Below are 26,215 nucleotides of genomic sequence, written 5' to 3' on the forward strand. Positions count from 1 at the left end.
CACCCATTGACATACAAATTAAGTGTGAGGCAGCCACTGCGGCTATGAGACTTAAGGCGATGTGAAAATGGATTGAGGATGGGAACAGCTCATACCATCGCGATATAATCGAGGCGACGATAGGAAACCTGGAAGGAAGTGGAAAGGTTTCCGATTGGATTCTTGAGATGAACCTTGAGGTCGAGTTCGAGGCACTGCTGCCATCGGCACAGTCTTGGATTGACGGAACCCTAGTATTGCCATCTGGAAGATCATGTTACACGGATGGATCAAAACTTGAGGACAGAGTGGGCCTGGGGGTTTACATTTGAGAACTCAGGGACTGAGATCTCTTTTAGACTGTCTGACCATAATACGGTCCTGCAGGCGGAGATACGGGCGATCAGGGAATGCGTGAAGTGGTGTGGTGCTAACGTGAGGACGTCGAGTGTGAATATCTTTACCGACAGTAAAATTGCCATGAGGGCAATAATAACCAGGAAGGTATGACCACGAACAGTCTTGCAGTGTAAGAAGGAGATTAACGCCTTCTCTGAGGATGGCAAAATCCGCATCATTTGGATGCCGGGCCATAACGGAGTAAGGGGAATTGAAAGAGCAGATTATTTGGAGGTGAAGCCCAGAAGACTACCGTCAATAAACTTGATTAACCCGAAGCCTTTCTGGTCGACGCAGTCCGAGTTAAGGGAGTGGGCGACGAATGCTCATTGTGGAACAGCAAAACGGTCGGTAGGACGGCGAAAATCATTTGGGGGGAACCAGTTGGTGAAAAAACTGAAAGGAAGCAAGAAGGAGGTCAGTATAGCTATTGGTATCATAACGGGACACATAGGACTACGAACTCACTTATGTAAAATCGGGGCGGCAAGTGATAGCATGTGTAGGGCATGCGAGGAAGATGATGAAACGTTGGAGCATTTCCTTTGTCATTGCCCGGCTTTCGCGTCCAACAGATACCGGCACTTAGGTGGAGACACAATACCAGACATGAACCATTTTAGGGGAGTGGTATTGAAAACAATTAAGGATTTTGTAAGTAGCCCGGAATTCCTAACTTAAAATTTTCCTTTTAGAGGTTACTTTCTAGTTTTTAGAGCGCACAACAAGCCGATTACTGGCTTTGGTGTTCATAGTGGCATGGAGCGGATTAATATCTGCACCCTCTTTTCGACCTAACGTAAGGATTGAATCATCAGGGAATCGGTTTATTTGGCGGCTATATCTATTTATAGATCGATTCAGTACATAATTGGTATGGATGTCGGAGGTCGATACTCAAGTCTTTGTTCCAAATTTCAGCCAATTCGGATGAAAATTAAGGCTTCTTAAGGCTCAAGAAGTCAAGTCCACGGGTCGGTCTATATGGGGGCTATATCAGTTTATAGATCGAATCGGATTATACTTGGCATGCATGTTACAAGTCATGACTCAAGTCTTTGTTACAAATTGCAGCCAAATCGGATAAAAATTCAGGCTTCTAAGATCTTAAGAAGTCAAATCCGGGGATCGGTTCATATGAGGGATATCCCCCATATGATCCATTATAGATCCATTCGGATCATATATAGCATGGATGTTGGAAGTCAAATTTCTAAATTTCAGCTTAATCGGAAGAAAAGTGAGGCTTTTATACCCACCACCATAGTATGGTGGTATATTAATCTAGTCATTGTGACGACGAAAATCGGCCTACTCATTTTCGTTTACACCATTGAAGTATTTGTTTAGGTTTGTTTTAAAGAATTATCAATGAACTTAACACTTGTGTCTATCCAGTGTTATGTGCCGTTAGGCAACAACAACAAAACGACGACGGCGCATCTCTGTCATGGATGGAGATGTTGTTGTTGTAACGTCGGCCAGTAAGTTTTTGTGTGACGGCCATACAACACATGGCTGGCGATGAGTATAAAAGGGGTGACACCCAAGCAAATGGGGGCAGTCAGTGCGTAGCAGCGAACCGGTGAACATCGGACAGCGGTAAGTACTAATATTGTGATAGTAACTTTGGAGTATTTACACAGGTCTCTATAACACGGAGCCTTTGATCCTTTCCTCATCCTTATTGGAGTACTTACCACGGTCTCCTGCCTATCCTTTCATATCCTCCTTGGAGTATTTCCCACGTCCTCCTGCCTATCCTGTAGAATTCTTGCGTATACATCCATTCGCCCATCGCCTTAAGTCTCATAGCCACAGTGGCTGCCTTACATTTAATCTGCATGTCAATGGGTCGGATATCTGGAATAGTCTGCCGTGCCCTAGGGGGCGTGGTCCTCATCACTGCTTCTATACAAAGACAACATGTTCTGTAAACTTGTTGCACGGTCCTAACATTGCACTTTTTATACCCTCCACCATAAGATGGGGGGTATACTAATTTCGTGATTCTGTTTGTAACTACTCGAAATATTCGTCTGAGACCCCATAAAGTATATATATTCTTGATCGTCGCGACATTTTATGTCGATCTAGCCATGTCCGTCCGTCCGTCTGTCTGTCGAAAGCACGCTAACTTCCGAAGGAGTAAGGCTAGCCGCTTGAAATTTTGCACAAATACTTCTTATTAGTGTAGGTCGGTTGGTATTGTAAATGGGCCATATCGGTCCATGTTTTGATATAGCTGGCATATAAACCGATTTTGGGTCTTGACTTCTTGAGCCTCTAGAGTGCGCAATTCTTATCCGATTGGAATGAAATTTTGCACGACATGATTTGTTATGATATCCAACAACTTTGCCAAGTATAGTTCAAATCGGTCCATAACCTGATATAGCTGCCATATAAACCGATCTGGGATCTTGACTTCTTGACCCCTAGAGGTCGCAATTATTATCCGATATGCCTGAAATTGTGTACGACGGATCCTCTCATGACCATCAACAAACGTGTTTATTATGTTCTGAATCGGTCTATAGCCCGATACAGATCCCATATAAATCATTCTCTCTATTTTACTTCGTGACCCCCAATGGGCGCAATTCTTATTTTTCGCCGTATTGTGACGAAAGGTTGTTAATATCTGAGCTGTTGGGTATCCAAAGTTCGGCCCAGCCGAACCCCATCCACCATAGGATATACTAAGCATTCTGTTTGTAACACCTCCAAATATGCGTCTAAGACCCCACAAAGTATATAGATTCTTGATCGTCATGACATTTAACTCGATCTAGCCATGTCCGTCGTCTATCTGTCCGTCCGTCCGTCTGTCTGTCGAAAGCTAAAGCTAGCTACCTTAAAATTTTACACAAATACTTTTTATTAGTGCAGGTCGATTGGGATTGTAAATGGGCCAAATCGGTCCATGTTTTGATATACAATAGCTGCCATATAACCCGTTCTTAGGTCTTGACTTCATGAGCCGCTAGAGGGCGAATTTCTCATTCGATTTGACTGAAATTTTGCACGTGGTTTTTTGGTATAACTTCCAATAGCTGTGCTAAGTATGGTTCACATCGGTCATAATATGATACAGCTGCCATATAAACCGATCTTGATTTTTGACTTCTTTAGCCGCTAGAGGGCGCAATTCTCATCCAATTTGGCTGAAATTTTGCATGACATGTTTTGTTATGACAACTGTGCTAATTACGGTTCAAATCGGTTCATAACCTGATACAGCTGCCATATAAACCGATCTTGGGTCTTCACTACTTGAACCGGTAGAGGGCGCAATTCTCATCCGATTTGACTGTAATTTTGCATGATGTGTTTTGTTGTGACTTCCAACAACTGTGCTGAGTACGGTTCAAATCGGTTTATAACCTGATATAACTGCCATATAAACCGATCTAGGATATTGATGTGTTGCAAACGGAATGATAAAATGAATATAACCTCATCCTTTGGTGGTGGGTTCAAAAACGTTAAAAATTGGATTTGCATGTTTGAACGAACTACCGCTGTCAGCATTCTATGTAAATGATAAAACCGATGTGGACCTATAAATCTTTATTCTATCATATAAGATGACATCTTTTGATTCCATTTGATTATTTCAATAGGTTTTTTTTCGCTTGGGAGACACTAAACGCTTAGCAGTATTTATCACATCTTTTGAAATCATAACTCACATTTCTCCTTCACATTTGCATAGACATTCCTAAAAATGTGTAACCTTGTGAACAAATTAAATAGGAATGTCAGTTTATTTGTTCTACTCATTCCTTATTTAAGGGCTACATCCGTTTCCTGTTTGCTCCAAGAAATTATTTACTGAGTTAAGTCACAACACTTCATATCTTATTTAACATTCTGTAATATGTTGCTTGTTTTTCGCCCTTATCAGCCAAATACATCGCTTAACATACTTTTTCCCAAAAAAAGAGAAAATAAACTGTCTTCTCTTGCATGGCTTAGCTTAAGCTCAGAACTTTGTAGCAGAGCTGGCAGTTGGCAGAGGGTGGGTGGAAATTCCTTTTCGAATATTTCACTTGCGTGCTTAACTTTAATGTCAAATTATAAAATAAAATACTGGCGTAAAAGATAAATATAACACAACATAAAGTTTATGTTTTAATGCTGGCAAATAATGGAAGAAAGTAAATGCGAACAAGAACATGCAACCATCCAACCAACAGATGCTGGAATAAATTGTAAAAATTTGAATGCGCAAACCAAGTGCCAAGTACTTAAAATATAAACACAAATGTCAAAAGAAATACACATTATTGTTGTTTTAAGCCAACAAAACTAAGTAGAATTTTAACACAACTTATGGGCATGTCTTTTAAATAAAAATCACTGAAATTGCTAGATACAGCATATTCTGCTGATTAAAAAGTTGTGTAAAATTTTCTAAGATAGTTTGCTACATATTCACACAATGACCAGATCAGTGTAAATTATACGATTTATAGACCACCACAGCAGGATGGGGGGGGGGGGGGGAGGGCGAAATATCCACTTACCGCCCTATAAAGAATATATATTCTTGATCAGCGAAAAAATCTAAGACGATGTAGACATGTCTGTCCGTCTGTCTGTTGAAATCACGCTACAATCTTTAACAAGCAAAAAGGCGTTAAGTTCGGCCGGGCCGAACTTTGGATACCCACCACCTCGGGTATATATGTGAACAACCTTTCGTTAAAATCCAGTGAAAAATACATACCTTATGCCCCATAGCAGCTATATAGACATATCAATCGATTTAGACCAAATGCTTATAAGTACAAGTCATTGTTCAACCAAGAGATCGGTCTATATGGCAGCTATATCCAAATCTAGTTCAATCTGAGCCAAATTGAAGACAAACATCGAAGAGCCCAATACAACTCACTGTCCCGAATTTCAGCGACATCGGACAATAAATGCGCTTTTTATGGGCCCAAAACCTTAAATCGAGGGATCGGTCTATATGGCAGCTATATCCAAATCTGAACCGATAAAATCCAAATTGGAGAAAGATGTCGAAGGGCATAACACAACTCACTGTCCTAAATTTCAGCAAAATCGAATAATAAATGTGGCTTTTATGGGCCTAAGACCCTAAATCGGAGGATCGGTCTATATGGCAGCTATATCCAAATATGAACCGATCTGGGCCCAATTGACGGAGGATATCGAAGGGCCCATCGTAACTCACTGTCCCAAATTTCAGCAAAATCGGATAATAAATGTGACTTTTATGGGCCTAAGCCTGTAATCGGAATATCGGTCTATATGGCAGCTATATCCAAATATGAACCGATCTGGGCCCAATTGACGGAGGATATCGAAGGGCCCAACGTTACTCACTGTCCTAAATTTCATCAAAATCGAATAATAAATGTGGCTTTTATGGGCCTAAGACCCTAAATCGGAGGATCGGTCTATATGGCAGCTATATCCAAATATGAACCGATCTGGGCCCAATTGACGGAGGATATCGAAGGGCCCAACGTTACTCACTGTCCTAAATTTCATCAAAATCGGATTATAAATGTGGCTTTTATGGGCCTAAGACCCTAAATTAGAGGATCGGTCTATATGGCAGTTATATCCAAATTGGGACCGATCTGGGCCAAATTGACGAAGGCTGTCGAAGGGCCCAACGCAACTCACTATCCCTAATTTCAGCAAAATCAGATAATAAATGTGGCTATTAGGGGTCTAAGACGCTAAATCGGCGGATGGGTCTAAAGGTTTGCCCAAAAAGTAATTGCGGATTTATCATATAGTCGGCGTTGACAAATTTTTTCAACGGCTTGTGACTCTGTAATTGCATTCTTTCTTCTGTCAGTTACTTTTAGCTTGCTTTAGAAAAAAATTGCGCGAAATTTTGTTTACATTTGTTTGTTTGGCGTCAATTTTAATATGGAGCCCACAAAGGAGCATTTTCGTCATATTTTACTTTATTATTTCCGTAAAGGAAAAAACGCGAAGCAGGTTGCTAAAAAGTTACGAGATGTGTATGGTGATAAAGCCTTAAAAGGAAGACAGCGTCAAAATTGGTTTCGCAAATTCCGTTCTGGAGATTTTTCACTTAAAGATGAGCCATGATAAAAAGTCTTGGAATGGTGAAAAATTTTGATTTTTGGGTACCACATGTATTGAAAGAAATTCATTTAACAAACCGAATCAACGCTTGTGATATGCACCTTAAACGCAATGAATTCGATCCGTTTTTAAAACGAATCATAACTGGAGATGAAAAATGGATTGTTTACAACAACGTTAGTCGAAAACGATCATGGTCCAAGCATGGTGAACCAGCTCAAACCACTTCAAAGACTGATATCCACCAAAAGAAGGTTATGCTGTCTGTTTGGTGGGATTGGAAGGGTATATTTTGAGCTGCTTCCAAGGAACCAAACGATTAATTCGGATGATTACTGTCAACTATTGGACAAATTGAATACAGCCATCAAGGAGAAGCGACCAGAATTGGTCATATTCCACCAGGACAACGCTAGACCGCACACATCTTTGGTCACTCGCCAAAAACTGAGTGAGCTTGGCTGGGAACTTTTGATGCATCCACCATATAGCCCTGACCTTGCACCATCAGACTACCATCTATTTCGATATTTACAGAACTCCTTAAATGGTAAAACTTTCGGGAATGATGAGGCTATAAAATCGCACTTGGTTCAGTTTTTTGCAGATAAAGGCCAGAAGTTCTATGAGCGTGGAATACTAAATTTGCCAGGAAGATGGCAAAAGGTTATCGAACAAAATGGCAATTATATATTTGATTAAAATTCATTCTAAGTTTTATAAAAAATGCATTTATTTCTTTTAAAAAATCCGCAATTACTTTTTGGGCAGCCCTATATATGAGGGCTATATCAAGATATAGACCTATATAGCCCATCTTCGAACTTAACTTGCTTATGGACAAAAAAAGAGTCTGTGCAAAATTTCAGCTCAATATCTCTATTTTTAAAGACTGTACCGTGATTTCAACAGACAGAGGGACAGACGGACGGACCTGTCTAGATCGTCTTAGATTTTTACGCTGATCAAGAATATATATACTTTATAGGGTCGGAAATGGATATTTCGATGTGTTGCAAACGGAATGACAAAATGAATATACCCCATCCTTCGGTGGTGGGTATAAAAATAGAGATATTGAGCTGAAACTTTGCAAGATTATTTTTTTTTGTCCATAAGCTGGTTAAGTTCGAAAATGGGCTATATCGAACTATATCTTGATATAGCCTTCATATAGACCCATCCGCCGATTTAGGTTCATAGGCCCATAAAAACCATATTTATTATCCGATTTTGCTGAAATTTGGGACAGGGAGTTCCGTTAGGCCCTTCGACATCCTTCGTCAATTTGGCTCAGATCGGTCCAGATTTGGATATAGCTGCCATATAGACCGATCCTCCGAAGTAGGGTCTTAGTCCCATAAAAGCCACATTTATTATCCGATTTTGCTGAAATTTGGGACAGTGAGTTGTGTTGGGCCAGTCGATATTCTACTTCAATTTGGCCCAGATCGGTCCAGATTTGGACATAGCTGCCATATAGACCGATCTCTCGATTTAAGGTTTTGGACCCATAAAAGCCAAATTTATTATCCATTCGATGAAATTTGGGCCAGTGAGTTGTGTTGGGCCAGTCGACATCCTACTTCAATTTGGCCCAGATCGGTCCAGATTTGGATATAGCTGCCATATAGACCGATCTCTCGATTTAAGGTTTTGGGCTCATAAAAGGCGCATTTATTATTAGATTTCGCCGAAATTTGAAACATTGAGTAACGTTTGGTCCTTCGACATCCTTCTTCAATTTGGCCCAGATCGGTCCAGATATGCCATATAGACCGATCTCTCGATTTAAGGTTTTGGGCACATAAAAGGCGCATTTATTATTCGATTTCGCCGAAATTTTAAACCTTGAGTAACGTTTGGCCCTTCGACATCCTTCTTCAATTTGGCCCAGATCGGTCCAGATTTGGATATAGCTGCCATATAGACCGATCTCTCGATTTAAAGTTTTGGGCACATAAAGGCGCATTTATTATCAGATCTCGCCGAAATTTTAAACCGTGAGTTAGGTTAGGCCCTTCGACATCCTTCTCCAATTTGGCCTAGATCGGTTCAGATTTGTATATTACTTCACTCAAATCGGATAACGATTGCCGCTTCCAGAGGCTCAAAAAATCAAATAGGGAGATCGGTTTATATGGTAGCTTTATCAGGTTACTGACCGCTATAAACCGTACTTAGCACAGTTGTTGGAAGTCATTAATAAACACTGCAAACCAAATTTCATCCAAATCGGACAACAATTGCGGGTCCCAGGGGCTCGAGATATAAAATTAGGAGATGGAACAGTTATTGAAAGTCATAACAAAACACTCTGCAGCATCCAAAGGCTCAAAAAGACAAATCGGGAGATCGGTTTATATGGAAGCTGTATCCAAATATAAAACGGATGCGCCGAACTTCCGATTCCCCCCACCATGGATATACTTATTATCATACTCATTATACCCTCCACCATAGGATGGAGGTATACTAATTTCGTCACTCTGTTAGTAACTCCTCGAAATATTCATCTAAGACCCCATAAAGTATATAAATTCTTGATCGTCATGACTTTTTAAGTCAATCTAACCATGTCCGTCTGTCCGACCGTCTGACCGACCCTCAGTCTGGCTGACGAAAGCACGCTAACTTCCGAAGGAGTAAAGCTAGCCGCTTGAAATTTTGCACAAATACTTCTTGTAAGTGTAGGTCGGTTGGGATTGTAAATGGGCCATATCGGCCCACGTTTTGATTTAGCTGCCATACAAACCGATCTGGGATCTTGACCTCTTATCCGATTTGTCTGAAATTTTGCACGAGGTGTTTTATTATGATTTCCAACAACTGTTCTGAGTAAAGTTCAAATCGCTCTATAACCTGATATAGCTGTCATATAAACCTATCTGGGGTCTTGACTTCTTCAGCCATTAGAGTGCGCAATTCTTATCCGATTGGAATGAAATTTTGCACGACGTGTTTTGTTATGATGTTCAATAATTGTGCTAAGTATGGTTCAAATCGGTTAATAATCTGGCATAGCTGTCATATAAACCGATCTTGGATCTTGATTTCTTGAGCCTATAGAGAGCTCAATTCTTATCCGATTTTATTGAAATTTTGAACATAGTATTTTGGTATCACTTCCAACGACTCAGCTAAGTATGGTTTACATCGGTCCATGTTTTGATATTGCTGCCATATAAACCGATCTTTGGTCTTGACTTCTTGAACCTCTAGTGGCCGCAATTCTTGTCCGATTTAACCGAAATTTTGCACGTAGTGTTTTGGTATTATTTTAAACAACTGTGCTCAGTATGATTCAAATCGGTTCATAATCTGGTATAGCTGTCATATTAACCGATCTTGGATCTTGACTTCTTGAGCCTCTAGAGGGCGCAATTCTCATCCGATTTGCCTGAAATTTTGCATGAGGTATTTTGTTATGACTTCCAGTAAGTATGCTAAGTATGGCGTAAATCGATATAGAACCTGATGTAGCTGCCATATAAACCGATCTGGGATCTTGACTTCTTATATCTCTAGAGGGCGCAATTCTCATCCGATTTGGCTGAAATTTTGTACAACGGCTTCTCTCATGACCTTCAACTTACGTGTCTAATATGGTCTGAATCGATCAATAGCTTGATACAGCTCCCATATAAACCGATCGCCCGATTTTGTTTCTTGAGCCCCTACAAGGCGAAATTCTTATCCGAATGAACTGAAATATTGCACAATGACTTCTAGAATGTCAATCAGCATTCATTTATGGTCCGAATCGGACTATAATTTGATATAGCTCCAATAGCATAACAGTTCTTATTCAATATTTTGTTTGTCTAAAAAGAGATACCGCGCATAGAACTCGACAAATGCGATCAATGGTGGAGGGTATATAAGATTCGGCCCGGCCGAACTTAGCACGCTCTTACTTGTTATACATATAGATATGGTCGCAAATGGATATTTCGATGTATTGAAAAAGGAATGACAATATTAGTATACCCCCACCCATCGGTGGTGGGTATAACAAGCATACCTACAATGCCCAATTGATGTATGGCTCAACTCGTATCAATAATTGGCCACATTATTACTCCTCAAAACAGTAGATAGGTATCTAGGTAGCTTAATTAGTTTGCCAATGACCTGTAATTAGCAGATGTTAATTGATTTCATTATTGTGGTCATAAACAAGTGTTGTTATGATTATTGTTATTGTTATTATGATTATTATTATTTACAGCTAGGCATTTGCTACTCAATGATACCCTCAGTCATTGTGATTATGGTAATTACTAAAAGAAGAGTTTGCTCTTTGCTTGCTTTTGTTTTTGTTTTTGTTTTCGTTTGTATTTGTTTTTGTTGTTGCATGTTATGTGGTCATAATTGCTCTTGGACTACTTTATATTTGTTTAATGGTTCATTTGAAAATTTGCTGTTGTATTGTATTTTATGCTGAGGTGTTTCAAAAACAACAACAAAACCGCTGTTGCTGTCAGTCAGTTCAGTGACTTGGGGAGGATTTTTGCCGTTTTTATTACATGACATTATATACTGATTGTTTTAATAATAATCATAGATGTGGAAAATATGTAAATTGATAAAATTTTATTGTCTATGTTGCACAAAACATGGCAGTTTTGTTATTATACCCTCCACCATAGGATGGGGGGTATACTAATTTCGTAATTCTGTTTGTAACTACTCGAAATATTCGTCTGAGACCCCATAAAGTATATATATTCTTGATCGTCGTGACATTTTATGTCGATCTAGCCATGTCCGTCCGTCTGTCCGTCCGTCTGTCCGTCCGTCTGTCTGTCGAAAGCACGCTAACTTCCGAAGGAGTAAAGCTAGCCGCTTGACATTTTGCACAAATACTTCTTATCAGTGTAGGTCAGCTGGTGTTGTAAATGGGCCATATCGGTCCATGTTTTGATATAGCTGCCATATAAACCGATTTAGGGTCTTGACTTCTTGAGCCTCTAGAGTGCGCAATTCTTATCCGATTGGAATGAAATTTTGCACGACATGTTTTGTTATGATATACAACAACTGTGCCAAGTATAGTTCAAATCGGTTCATAACCTGAAATAGCTGTCATAAAGGGTGATTTTTTTGAGGTTAGGATTTTCATGCAATAGTATTTGACAGATTACGTGGGATTTCAGACATGGTGTCAAAGAGAAAGATGCTCAGTATGCTTTGACATTTCATCATGAATAGACTTACTAACGAGCAACGCTTGCAAATCATTGAATTTTATTACCAAAATCAGTGTTCGGTTCGAAATGTGTTCATTCACCGTTCAGCGATGAGGCTCATTTCTGGTTGAATGGCTACGTAAATAAGCAAAATTGCCGCATTTGGAGTGAAGAGCAACCAGAAGCCGTTCAAGAACTGCCCATGCATCCCGAAAAATGCACTGTTTGGTGTGGTTTGTACGCTGGTGGAATCATTGGACCGTATTTTTTCAAAGATGCTGTTGGACGCAACGTTACGGTGAATGAACACATTTCGAACCGAACACTGATTTTGGTAATAAAATTCAATGATTTGCAAGCGTTGCTCGTTAGTAAGTCTATTCATGATGAAATGTCAAAGCATACTGAGCATCTTTCTCTTTGACACCATGTCTGAAATCCCACGTGATCTGTCAAATACTAATGCATGAAAATCCTAACCTCAAAAAAATCACCCTTTATAAACCGATCTGGGGTCTTGACTTCTTGAGCTTCTAGAGGGCGCAATTCTTATCCGATTTGAACGAATTTTGGCACGACGTGTTCTGTTATGAAATCCAACAATTTTGCCAAGTATAGTTCAAATCGGTATAGAACCTGATATATTTGCCATATAAACCGATCTTGGATCCTGACTTCTTGAGCCTCTAGACTGCGCAATTCTTATCCGATTGGAATTGGAATTTCGCACGATGTGTTTTGTCATGATATCCAACAACTGTGCCAAGTATGGATCAAATCGGTATATAACCTGATATAGCTGCCATATAAACCGATCTTGGGTCTTGACTTCTTGAGCCTCTAGAGTGCGCAATTCTTATCCGATTGGAATGAAATTTTGCACGTAGTATTTTGTTATGATATCCAACAACTGTGCTAAGTATGGTTTAAATCGGTCTATAACCTGATATAGCTGTCATATAAACCGATCTGGGACTTTGACTTCTTGAGCCTGTAGAGGTCGCAATTATTATCCGATTTGCCTGAAATTTTGTACGACGGATCCTCTTTTGACCATCAACATACGTGTTTATTATGGTCTGAATCGGTCTATATCTCGATACAGCTCCCATATAATTCGGTCTCTCTATTTTACTTCTTGAACCCCCAAAGGGCGCAATTCTTATTCGTATTGACTGACATTTTACACAGGTCTCCAACATATAATTTAATTGTGGTCCAAACCGGACCATATCTTGATATCGCTCTGATAGCAGAACAACTCTTTTCTTATATCCTGTTTTGCCTATGAAGAGATGCCGGAAAAAGAACTCGACAAATGCGATCCATAGTGGAGGGTATATAAGATTCGGCCCGGCCGAACTTAGCACGCTTTTACTTGTATTTTTTCTCGTTTTGGTTGTTGTGAAATTCTCTTACATGGAATATTTAAACGAAACACCAAAACAAATATGAATATCACAAAGTAAACATTATTTTTGCACAAAATGAATATGAATATGAAATTTTGCAAATTAAACAAATAATGAGAATTTTTTCCAAACTCGTATTAAATGAATTCAACAGAATGAATGCATGCACGAATGTTGCGAATACAATTACTCACTTATTTGTATAGCGTGCTACTTTGCATAACTGCGAGATAATTTGTAAAATCGATGGGATGTGTGTCCAAAATGTGGCCTATGCTACTAATCTACCATTTTATTATTATAAATTTGTATGCAATTTATAAATAATTGCATTTTTAGAGAAATTTTTTGGTATAGCCACCTAGAGGGAGAGTGGGGTTTTTCCTTCTACTCGACCCTCACTCCCTTAATAGGCGGTATATTAGTTTTGTTGTTACGGTGGTTATGGTAATGCCTGTCAAATTGTTGCGTTGTATTTGTAGAGTTGATATGTCGCTCATAATAGACTGATTTGGGACTATTATTGGTTGCCCAAAAAGTAATTGCGGTTTTTCATATAGTCGGCGTTGACAAATTTTTTCACAGCTTGTGACTCTGTAATTGCATTCTTTCTTCTGTCAGTTATCAGCTGTTACTTTTAGCTTGCTTTAGAAAAAAAGTGTAAAAAAAGTATATTTGATTAAAGTTCATTCTAAAAAAAAAAAAAAAAATCCGCAATTACTTTTTGGACAACCCAATAGAATACTATGTACAAAATTTCAGCCAAATCGGACAAAAATTGCGGCTTATAGAGCTCAGGAAGTCAAATCGGGAGATCGGTTTATATGGGAGCTATATCCAAATCTGGACTGATCTAAGCCAAATTAGAGAAGAATGTTGAAGGGCCTAACACAACTCACTGTCCTAAATTTCGGCGAAATTTTGATTTAGATTTATACCGTACATTGTTGTTGGGAGTCATAACAGCAGAAAACTTTGTGCAAAATTTAAGACAAATCAGATGAAGCTTCCAGGGGCTCAAGAAGTCAAATCAGCAGATTGGTTTATATGGAAGCTACATCAGATTCTTGACCGATTTAGACCGTACTTAGCACAGTTGTTGAAAGTCATAACTGAACAAAAATTGTGGATTCCATGGGCTTAAGACGTCAAATCGGTAGATTGGTTTGTATGGGAGCTATATCCAAATCCCAACCGATATGACCCATTTGCAATCCCCAGTGACCTACATCAATATAAAGTATATGTGCAAAATTTCAAAAGGCTAACTCTATGCGTTCGAACGCTATCGTGATTTCGACAAACTAGTTCAAATCAGAATTTCGAGACGATAAAGAATATGTTGGGTTGCCCAAAAAGTAAGTGCGGCGTTGACAAATTTTTTCACAGCTTGTGACTCTGTAATTGCATTCTTTCTTCTGTCAGTTATCAGCTGTTACTTTTAGCTTGCTTTAGAAAAAAAGTGTAAAAAAAGTATATTTGATTAAAGTTCATTCTAAGTTTTATTAAAAATGCATTTACTTTCTTTTAAAAAATCCACAATTACTTTTTGGGCAACCCAATATATAACTAACCGAACCGGAACCATTCCGCTGCGCCTTCTTTAACTCTCTAATATCTTTTAAGGGGGTGTAGACACTTCGCCCTGAATGCGGATATCGAATTCGTGGCATTGTAGCCTATGACGCTGAACGCGTTCGAATCCTGGCGAGAACATCGGACAAAGCTGTGTTAATCTTGGCGGCATTTGCGAGGTACATTATCATTTAAAAAATATTCGCCCCAAAGAGGTGTCGCAATGCGGAACGCCGTTGGGACTCAGCTATAAAAAAAAGTCCCTTATCATTGAGTTTGAACTTGAATCGGAAAGCACTCAGCGATGTGTGAGAATTTGCCCCTTCTCAATTTCTGGTTGTAATGTTCTTCCTTAGGGAAATGTTCTCATTAGGGGAGGAATGTCACCTCAGACATTTCGGCTCAAATATGTCGAAATGTCTGAATCGTGCTGCATTTTCAAAGCCCTTTAATTCGAGCCCCATATTGCCATGGCCGATAAATATAAACCGTTTGGCGAGTGTTTTGGGGCTAGGGCGGCCACAGGCACTTTGATGTCCGATTCGAATTTAAGTTTAACAAGTAAAAGCATGCTAAGTTCGGCTGGGCCGAATCTTATATACCCTCCACCATGGATCGCATTTGTCGAGTTCTTTCCCCGGCATCTCTTCTTAGGCAAAAAAAGGATAAAAGAAAAGATTTGCTCTGCTATTAGAGCGATATTAAGATATGGTCCGGTTTGGACCACAATTAAATTATATGTTGGAGACCTGTGCCAATTCGAATAAGAATTGCGTCCATTGGGGGCTCAAGAAGTAAAATAGAGAGATCGATTTATATGGGAGCTGTATCGAGTTATAGACCGATTTAGACCATATTAAACACCTATGTTTACGGTCAAGAGAGGATCTGTGGTACAAAATTTCAGGCAAATCAGATATGAATTGCGCCCTCTAGGGGTCAAGAAGTCAAGATACTAGATCGGTTTATATGGCAGCTATATCAGTTTATGAACCGATTTAAATCTTATTTGGCACAATTGTTTAAAGTCATGATGAAATACGTTATGCAAAATTTCAGCCAAATCGGATAAGAATTGCGCCCTCTAGAAGCTCAAGGAGTCAAGTCCCCAGATCGGTTTATATGACAGCTATATCAGGTTATGAACCGATTTGGAGCGTACATGGCACAGTTATTGAAAGTGATAGAGAAAAACGTTGTGCAAAATTTCAGCCAAATCGGATAAGAATTGCGCCCTCTAGAAGCTCAAGAAGCCAAGTCCCCAGATCGGTTTATATGACAGCTATATCAGGTTATGAACCGATTTGAACCGTACATGGCACAGTTATTGGAAGTCATAGCGAAAAAAGTCGTGCAAAATTTCAGCCAAATCGGATAAGAATTGCGCCCTCTAGAAGCTCAAGAAGCCAAGTCCCCAGATCGGTTTATATGGCAGCTATATCAAGTTATGGACCGATTTGAACCATATTTGGCACAGTTGTTGGATATCATAACAAAACACGTTGTGCCGAAATTCATTAAAATCGGATAAGAATTGAGCACTCTAGAGGCTCAAGAAGTCAAGACCCAAGATCGGTTTATATGGCAGCTATATCAAAACATGGACCGATATGGCCCATTTACAATCCCAACCGACCTACACTAATAAGAAGTATTTTTGCAAAATTTCAAGTGGCTAGCTTTACTCCATCGAAAGTAGGCGTGCTTTCGACAGACAGACGGACGGACGGACGGACAGACGGACAGACGGACGTACATGGCTAGATCGACATAAAATGTCACGACGATCGAGAACATATACACTTTATGCGGTCTCAGACGAATATTTTGAGTATTTATTGGTTGCCCAAAAAGTAATTGCGGATTTTTCATATGGTCGGCGTTGACAAATTTTTTCACAGCTTTTGACTCTGTAATTACATTCTTTCTTCTGTCAGTTATCAGCTGTTACTTTTAGCTTGCTTTAGAAAAAAAGGTAAAAAAAGTATATTTGATTAAAGTTCATTCTAAGTTTTATAAAAATGCATTTACTTTCTTTTAAAAAATCCGCAATTTTTTGGGCAACCCATACAAACAGAATGACGAAATTAGTTTACCCCCATCCTATGGTGGAGGGTATAAAAGTGACTTGACCCCACTGTTGATATCCTTGTTTCCACAAAGACTGGGTGGGTGGTGACGTCTTACCCTAGTACAAGGTCATGCCACTTGCTTTCGCACCATCTGACCAGGGTTGGGACTGTGTTTGAAAAGGAGGTTGTCTTAATCGTACGGTCGGTATATGGGGGCCAGGACCAGTAATGGTTTGGGCGGTCTCTCTAAGGCTACTACCGTTAAGTCCCCATTGCTAAAACGAGAAATTAAAGTCGGGTTCAAAACCCTACTGGCTACTATACAGCTGGGAAGGAGATGAAATTCGAATTACATGGTCTGAGTCCACGAACTTTGTTAGCTCGTAACGAAACATAGTCGAAGGCCACCTCAATGCCATCTTCCACCAAAGTTCCCAGCAGTAGTGTGCTGCATGTTAATCTGCACTAACGTCATTGAAAACTTTACCTTTTATTAAAACTTTTTTTCGAATTCAAAGTTTTAATACAGTGACGGCTTTTAAGCAATCATATACTAACGCCAATTTGGAAATTGAGATTCCAAGTACTCCATTGGGAAAATTCATTTCAACGCTATTCACCTTTTCTTTTCCCTGAAAAATGGTGCACTAGAAATGTTTGCATATTGATGGCAATGTTCTTAATGGATATGCTGATGTAAGAACTTTCCCATACTTTGGGCCTTTCGAGGTGGACAGAGTTGAGTGCATACCCCGGAAACATCAAGTTCAATTCCTCTAATCGCTTTTTAAGCACTTTGGAAAATTGCCATTTGCTTGTATCGGCAAATGATTGCACAGAGCCATCAAAGATGGAGTCTTAGTTCAGCGATCCACAACGGTGTAGCAACAACCCAAAAAACATCCTTGGCTTACTCTATGAATTTACACATTCACTATGATGTCCATCTTCACTACCATTTGGGTGTGTACGTATGTGCTTAAGTGAATGGACAATGGAATTTGTATATCGAGGACATTTTCAAAACGCAACAGCCAAAGTGGTAGCTGCCTCATGTCTGTCTCAACATAACTCAACGTATTCATTAAGAGGATTCTCAGTGTGTGTGTGTGTGTGTGTGTTTGTGTGTTTGAGTTTTTTTGCGATTCACTATTCTTGTAAATGAGAAAGTGCGTGGAATAAGAGTGAAATGGTATTAGTGTCTGGTTGAAAAGGACACTGATTTCAAATTTCTATTTGACATGGCATGAATAAGTTGAAACATTCGACAGACAACATGGCAATCATGATAGGAAATTCAGGTAACAACATGAATCGCTTTTGGCGGTTTTTATTTGGTTTGAGGCTGTGTAAAACGAGAGAAGATACACATTTGGGGACTTAACAGGATCACACTTGAAGTGGGAGATATTGAATTGGAATTCGGCAGTAAACTTTTTGCAGACAATGTTGTATTTATAAAAAATTTTTTGGGAAATTTTGTCTTTATCGAGAATTTCTTGCAAATTTTGTTTCTGGAGAAAATTTCTTGGAAATTAAGATTTAGAAAAAACTAGCTGGACAGGGCCCGCTTCGCTGCGACTTCTTTAACTCTCTAATATCTATTTAGGGTGGGAACACTTCGCCCTGAATGTGGATATCGTGCTACTGTAGCCTATGTCCACCTATGACGTTGAATGCTGCGTTCGAATCCTGGCGGAACTTCGGACAAAATTTAAAACGGTGGTCATCCTCACATTTGAGGCTGTGTAAAACGAGAAAGGTACGCATTTGGGGACTTAACAGGATCACATTTGAAGTGGGAGATATTGAATTGGAATTCGGCAGTAAACTTTTTTCAGACAATGTTGTATTTATAAAAAATTTTTTGGGAAATTTTGTCTTAATGGAAAATTTCTGGCAAATTTTGTTTCTAGAGAAAATTTCTTGGAAATTAAGATTTAGAAAAAACTAGCTGGACAGGGCCCGCTTCGCTGCGCCTTCTTTTACTCTCTAATATGTAGTTAGGGAGGGGACACTTCGCCCTGAATGTGGATATCGTGCTACTGTAGCCTATGTCCACCCATGACGCTGAACGCTTGCGTTCGAATCCAGCGGAACTTTGGACAAAATTTAAAGCGGTGGTTATCCCCTCTTAATGCTAGCGACATTTGCGAGGTACAATTCCATGCATGGTCATATAAAAAATTCTCCTTAAAGAGATGTCGCATTGGGGCACACCGTACGGACTCAGCTATAAAGAAGGTCCCTTATCGTTGATAAACTCAATTTGAATCGGAAAGCACTCATTGATGTATGAAAAGTTTGGCCCCGCTCGGTTCCTGGGCAAATTTTTACTCTACTCCCAAATGTCTTTCTTTCGAGCCCCATATTAGTGTATTGGTAAATATTTCGGGTTTAGGGGGTATTTCGGGTGTGGTCACTTGGCCATTAACATAAATATAAGATTTGTGCTCTACTTTCAGAAACATTACGTATGAGTCCCATAATGTCATGACCGGTAAATAAGTTGTGTTTGAAGGTGGGGTGGACCCCAGAGTCTTAGTCCCGAAAATGAATAAAAAATTCCCCGAAAATCAATAAATATCCACCCCAAATAGCTTTTATATAATATTGAGGTATTTTGGGGTGGGACGGCTCCCAAATACAACATTGCAGTGATTGGTTCATATATCCCTATTTGGGAGGTTTTGGGCTATCCCCGCGGCACCTGTCCCAAACAATAGAAACCATGTTTTTTTGGGCTGGGGGGGTCCACCGGTACTTTGCCCTGAAAATAGATATCAAATTTGATCTTTACTCCCAAATACAGTTGATTTGAGCTCCATATTGCTATAGTCGGAAATAGAATTCAGTTTAAGGGTGATTTAGGGCGTACCCCCCAAAATTGGATATCAAATTCGTTTTCTACTCTCAAATACCTTTCATTTGAGTCCCATATTGCCATAATGGGTCAATTAATCTATTCGACGTATTTTTAGGGGGAAAAGAGCCACCTTGTCTTGAACACAAATTTTAATGTCATATTTTTAATCTACTCCCAAATATCTTTCATTTGAATCCTATATAGCCATGCTCGGCTGATATGCCTATTTGGGGTGTTTGGAGGTGAGGCGACCTCCTATTAGTGGGACCTATTTTTTATGCCATATTTGTAATCTACTGCCGCACAATTTTCATTTGAGTCCCATATTGATAGGAACATTGAATGTTAATGTTTAGAGGAGTTTTTGGGTTGGGGGGGGGGGGTGGTGGCCCGCTGGATCCTTTGACCCTAAATTTGATATGATTTTTATTTTCAAGTCTCCAATACCTTTCATTTGATACCCATATTGTGCCCATCAGTCCTCTTTTGGTTTTGGGTGGAGTTTTTGGTGAAAGGGGGAGAGTCAGCCATCATTCGATATACATACAAAAATTATATAGCCTATGTTTCCTTTTTTTGATTCTACGGAACAAACAAACCGAGTCCCATATAGTCATGATGGGTCATATGCCCATTTGGGGAGTTTTTGAGGGGTTGGGTGACAACCTACAATTCGATCTGATTTTGTATGCCAGAATCGTAATCTACTCCCGAATACCTTTCATTTAAGCCCCATATCGATATGGACCACCAATTTGTCTATTTTAAAACATTTTGGGGTTAGGGCGACCTCTTGGGTACTTGAACCGAATTTTTAGTACCATATTCGTATTCTACTCTTCAATACCTTTCATTTGATATCTATATTGTTTTTATCGGTCCACTTGTGATTTTGGGTGGAATTTTTGGGGTAACGGAGATTGTGCGCCCCCTTCCGACATCAACAAATTACAAAGCATATTTCTTCTTCCTGACCATATTCGTAATCTACTCCCGAATACCTTTCATTTGAGTCCCATATTGTCATAATCATCAAATGAACCTATTTTAAGGGGTTTTGGGACAGGGGCGGCCCCCCATGTACTTGGACCCAACTTTTATTATGAAATTCGTACTCTACTCTTGAATACCTTTCATTTGAATCCCATACCGTCCTGATCGCTTCACTTTTATTTTTGAGTAGTACTTCTGGGGTCAGGGGGAGGGTCTGCCCCCCTCCCGACATCAAAAAATTATAAAGCCTATGATTTCTTCCAGATCAACCTACATAATCTGAGAAAATTTCAAGGTAATCGGTTCAACCGTTTTTGAGTCTATACGGAACACACAAACAAACCGACAAACAAACAAACTCCAATTAATTTCATGTATAAGATGTTGTCATGGAACCCCCCTACAATCAAAGTACGGGCCCTCATCAAGGGGCATGACCTCGTGCTAAGGGGCGACGCCAATGTACACCACAGACTCTGAGGAAGTTCGGATACCAACAACAGAGGGGAGTCACTTTTTGATTACATTTTTTCCACTGGATGGTATGTAATACAGGGTGGCTGATGAAAGCCGCTACCAAAAAAAAATGTAATAACTTTTTTTCTATTTAATAATAATAATTTAATAATTAATTTAATTAATTAATTAATTAATTTTAATAATTAATTTAATAATTTAATTTAACATGAATAAAAGAAAAATGTATTCCATACACCGAAAAAAAAATGTAGCAATATTCATCATTGTAGCAATATTCATCAGCCACCCTGTAGGGGCAATGGCCCTACTTTCTACAATCGGATCAAGCGAATAGGAAATGGGGAAGAGGAAGAGGAGATCACACAGAAACCCTAGAAGCACCAACTGGTAGTAATTGAAGGAACAGATGCAGAAGCTATGGCCCCCTAGGGGGCCTCTGAAAAGCGCAAGCGAAACTGAAGGCCGCAGTGGATCTTGTCACGGGATGCCTTAACGAAGCCTTTTTGTGAGCATATCCCGAACGAGTACCGTCGCGTAAAATCAGCCAGTAATGGTGAGCACCGGAACTGAATATACTCAGGGGGAAGATCAGGAGGCCTTTTAATAAGAACAAGAAAAGGACATAGCAAAGGGTTGGAACGAATATGTGAGTCCCTGGGAAAGTTCAACAAAGGAACGAGAAAGGCGAAGAGAAGATCCTGGGCGAAGTCCATAGAGTTCTGTGGAAAGGATAGACAAGATGCCCAAAGTTTCACTTGTCTTCTTAGGTGTAGAGAATGTTCCTTTTACTAAAAACTCAAAATACCTGGGTGGTTTTGCTGGACGGAAAAAATATCTTCAAATCCAACATTTTGGAAAGGGCAAAAAAGTCAACTCTTGCCCTCTACACCTGTAAGAGAGCCAGCCATTGGAAAAAGTTGGGGGGTTCAGACCGCGCGTCACGCATTGGGTATATGCTGCATTTGTCAGAGCTTTAATGCTGTATGGTGTTGTGGTCTGGCGGACGGTGCTTTAAAAGTCCACCTACTGCTCAATACTCAACCGGATCCAAAGGATGGCTTGTTTGTGAACCACAGCCGCACTGAGGACAACACCATCTGATGCACTGAATATTATGCTACATCTAATGCCTCTGGACAATGTGGCTAGACAAATTGTTGCGACCACAGCTATGAAGCTAAGGGAGCCTTCTCTTTGGTCATGTGGTGGCTACGGATACAGTATCCAATGTTCCAGGCAGTGTGAATTACACCCTAGAAGTAATGGTAATTACATAGACTTCTATACGGATGGTTCCAAACTAGACTACCAGGTGGGCTTTGGAGGTACTCTAAAGATCTAGAACTGGTCCTATCGAAAAGGTTACCCAACCACTGCAGTGTTTATCAAGCAGAGATCCTTGCAATCAAGGATGTGGTGGAATGGTTAAGATATAATGTCATAACGACTATTGACATAAATATCTTCTCAGACGGCCAGACACCAATCAAAACCCTAGAGAACGTATTTCTGAACACAAAAACCCCAAAACATAGCACGCATTTATTTGTTTATGTTGTTCTCGCCGGGATTCGAACCTCAGCGCTATGGTGGCCTCAGTTGGGATTTACCGCTCTTAAAACTCTGGATTTATGTGGACAGTATGGCAGTGCTCAAAGCCTTGGGTTCGAGGACACTGAGGTCGAGGTGTATGGCAGATTGTTTGGAGTCCCTGGATAGTCCCTTTGAGTCCACGATGTGACACAGACATGGATTCCGGCTAATCGAGGGAATCCAGGGAATGAGAGGGCTGACGAAAGTAGTCAGTAGGGATTCGTCTGCGAAAGGCAATCCAGTAACCGGTCTTGCTTAGTGGCCATTTTTCAAGCCACAGAACATAGTAAATGAGATGGCCATAGCGGCGTCGGTGGCAAGATGGGACTCGGTGGATGGTTGCCGAACCGCTAAGATGTTAGGGTTGCCAAACGGAGGAGTACGAAGGAGTTACTGGCGTTCGATAATAGGTCGCTGCGTATCTTAACAGGGGTTATAACAGGACACTGTGCCATAGGCCGCATGGCGGTGTGCATGGGAATGCCACATAAAAACTTCTGCAGGAGTTGTCTTGAGGAGGATGCGAACGAGACTATTGAGCACTTGCTCTGTTCACGTCCGGGTCTACAGTAACGCAGACTCTCTTTTCTAGAGAGGCGGTTTTTCTGCGATTTGGGTGATCTTTCGAATGTACCTCCGGGAAGTCTCCTGCGATTTGTGGACGCAACGGGATGGTTTCGTGAGGGGAAGGCGTGAGGGGGAAGGCGTGAGGGGGAAGCCGTGTGGGAGAAGGCGTGAGGGGGAAGGCGTGAGGGGGAAGGCGTGAGGGGGAAGGCGTGAGGGGGAAGGCGTGAGGGGGAAGGCGTGAGGGGGAAGGCGTGAGGGGGAAGGCGTGAGGGGGAAGGCGTGAGGGGGAAGCCGTGAGGGGAAGGCGTGAGGGGAAGGCGTTTAACTCTCAGCTCTGGTTCTCTATTCCTCTTGTTTCTTTTATTCGTGTATAATTTTTGTAATTTTGCTTTCAAAAAAAAGTTCACGGTTGTTTTGTGTTTAGAAAAAATTTATAAATTTTTTTTTTTTGAAAATTTCATGAAAATTTTTTCTTAAGAAAAAATTTCCCAGATAATTTTTTGGAAATTTTGCCTTAGAAAATTTCACCGAAATTTGGTCCATAGAGAATATTTCTTTAAAAAATGTTCATTGCCTTTAAAGAAAATTTTATCCTAATTTTGTCATTTGATAAAATTTAAGTCTTTAAATTGTAGAACAGGCACTGCTTTCCCCCAAAGTGAAATTGAATCAATAACATGAATCAAACCATCAAATATACGAATATGTTTCTGTTTTGTTGGCTTTAGGTTCTTGTGACACATTTATCCGTCTTATTGATATGGACTCCCCTGCACACAGAGCAACTGCAACATATGGCCCCATAAGCACAACGAAATCGACAACAGTCAAAAGTAGACCAAATTTGGATTACAGGCGAGAGCAAACACCGCAACCATCCAGCCAACAACAACAACATCAGCAACATGTTAGAGGGCATCAGGATTGTTTGTACTAAGCCAAAAAAAAAAAAAAAAACTCTATGTGAACAGGACGAAGCAGGGAAACTAAAAGGCACTTAAAGTAACAAATTGTTGAAAATCTTGGATTGAACAATATTTGTTCAATGGCGATTTATTGGCAATGTAAAAATAAATATCCACAGGATTTTTCTTTCTGCAATTCTCTTTTCTCTAGTCAATGGGATTTGTTTCAAGTCTGGAAATCCTTTTAAAAAAATTTGCTCAAATTTTATGGGATTTTTTTTTATAAGTCCTACATATTCAAGGAAAATATACATTTTATTTCTCCTAAAGTGAACAGATGTTGAAAGTATCTTAAAGAGTCAAATCTTAAGCATCAAAGTGATACAAAAATCCTTAAAATTTCTTCCAAATCGAATAGAAAAAAAATGAACATTGTTATCCCTACAAATGTTGAATGTGTCCATTGACCATATTTTAGTATGGTGTGTGCGTTGTAAATTTCTGTGTCATAGAATTCATATCTGCATTTTATTGATTTCGAAAGAACTTGGTTTTGAACGAACAAATAATAGAACTAGCTAGAACTCAGCTAGTTAAGGAGAGCATGGTAAAATTTCCAAACAGCCATAAACTGAAACTTCATAAAAAAGCGAAAACTTTTTTTTTCCGTAAGTTAGTTATAGTGCACCATAAAAAATGCTGCGAGTCATAAATTTTCGTTTAGGTAAATAAATCCTACCGTGACTCTTCTGGGTAATGCTAAAAAAATGGGGGAAGACAACTAAACCAAGTAAGCCAATCAAATGGTGAACTACAATCGGTTCGATAGAATTCAAGCAAAAATTATACATGTAGAAGAAAATAAGAAACAAGTAAAAACGTTCTAAATTCGGCCGGGACGAATCTTGGGAACCCATTACCATGGATTCTGCAAAAAATTTACAAAAAAAAAAAACAAGTAAAAGCGTGCTAAGTTCGGTCGGGCCGAATCTTCTAAACACTCCACCATGGATCGCATTTGTCGAGTTCTTTTACCGGCATCTCTTCTTAGGCAAAAAAAGATATAAGAAAAGAGTTGCTCTGCTATTAAAACGATATCAAGATATGGTCCGGTTCGGACCACAATTAAATTATATGTTGGAGACCTGTGTAAAATTTCATCCAATTCGTATAAGAATTGCGCCCATTGGGCCTCACGAAGTAAAATAGAGAGAACGATTTATATGGGATCTGTATCGGGCTATAGACCGATTCAGACCATAATAAACACGTTTGTTGATGGTCATGAGAGGCTCCGTCGTACAAAATTTCAGGCATATCGGATAATAATTGCGACCTCTAGGGGTCAAGAAGTCAAGATCCCAGATCGGTTTATATGGCAGCTATATCAGGTTATAAACCGATTTGAACCTTATTTGACACAGTTGTTGAAAGTCATAATAAAATACGTCATGCAAAATTTCAGCCAAATCGGATAGGAATTGCGCCCTCTAGAAGCTCAAGAAGTCAAATCCCCAGATCTGTTTATATGACAGCTATATCAGGTTATGGACCGATTTCAACCATACTCGGCACAGTTGTTGGATATCATAACGAAATACCTCGTGCAAAAATTCATTCAAATCGGATAAGAATTGTGCCCTCTAGAGGCTCAAGAAGTCAAGAACCAAGATCGGTTTATATGGCAGCCATATCAGGTTATGGACCGATTTGAACCATACTTGGTAAAGTTGTGAGATATCATAACAAAATACTTCGAGCAAACTTTCATTCCAATAGGATAGGAATTGCGCTCTCTAGAGGCTCAAGAACCAAGGTCGGTTTATATGGCAGCTATATCAGGTTATGAACCGATTTGAACCATACTTAACACAGTTGGTGTAATTGCGCCCACTAGAGGCTCAAGAAGTCAAGACAAAGAATCGGTTTATATGGCAGCTATATCAGGTTATGGAACGATTTGAATTTTTCTTAGCACAGTTATTGGAAGTCATAGCAAAACACGGCGTGCAAAATTTCATTAAAATCCGATAAGAGTAGCGCCCTCTAGAGGCTAAAGAAGTCCAGATCCAAGATAGGT

This window comes from Stomoxys calcitrans, chromosome 3 (assembly GCF_963082655.1).
Source record: "Stomoxys calcitrans chromosome 3, idStoCalc2.1, whole genome shotgun sequence".
NCBI lineage: Eukaryota > Metazoa > Arthropoda > Insecta > Diptera > Muscidae > Stomoxys > Stomoxys calcitrans.